Genomic DNA, 618 nt, shown 5'->3' with positions numbered 1-618 from the left:
ACTGCTTTGAAACTTGAGCAGCGCTCAGTGGTTTACGTGCCACTTCACGTGCATCACGTGGCCCACCCCCTCGATGTCTCGGCCCTTGGCCGACCATGTCATGCAGTAACTGCTCCGAAACTTGAGCATCGCTCAGTAAGTTACGTGCAACTCCACGATCAGCCCGCAAGCCACGCTCGAGACTCCTGTCCAATGCACCATTGGTGTCTACCAACTCGGACATTCCAATGTTAAGCACGTTGACCGTCTCGGTCCAGTGCTCTCGCTCATAGCGCCTTTGTCTCCTGGCAGAGGTGCATTCATGACTCGCCAAAGCTCCACCAGGAGACGTGCACGTAGAGCCCAAGGTCTTTGACCTCCAATCAATCCATGACTCATGGTGTTACAACCATGACATTTCTAGGATGAACCTTGCATCCACGTCTAAGACTAGACAGCGTTTCACGCTGTCAAAGTCAAAGAACTTGACTCCGAGGTCCACAGGGACCTTCAAGACTGTGACACGCGTCCGCGTCGCTAGGCGAACAGTGACAATGTCTCCCAACCGCGCTTTCAGCGCCTCAGCATACGATTGACTTCCCATCACAGTGGAGCGTCAAGCATAATTGCGCGATGCCC

This window comes from Plasmopara halstedii (genome assembly GCF_900000015.1).
Source record: "Plasmopara halstedii genome assembly, contig: Scaffold_1583, whole genome shotgun sequence".
Classification (NCBI taxonomy): Eukaryota; Oomycota; class Peronosporomycetes; order Peronosporales; family Peronosporaceae; genus Plasmopara; species Plasmopara halstedii.
Note: the sequence above shows the minus strand (reverse complement) of the source record.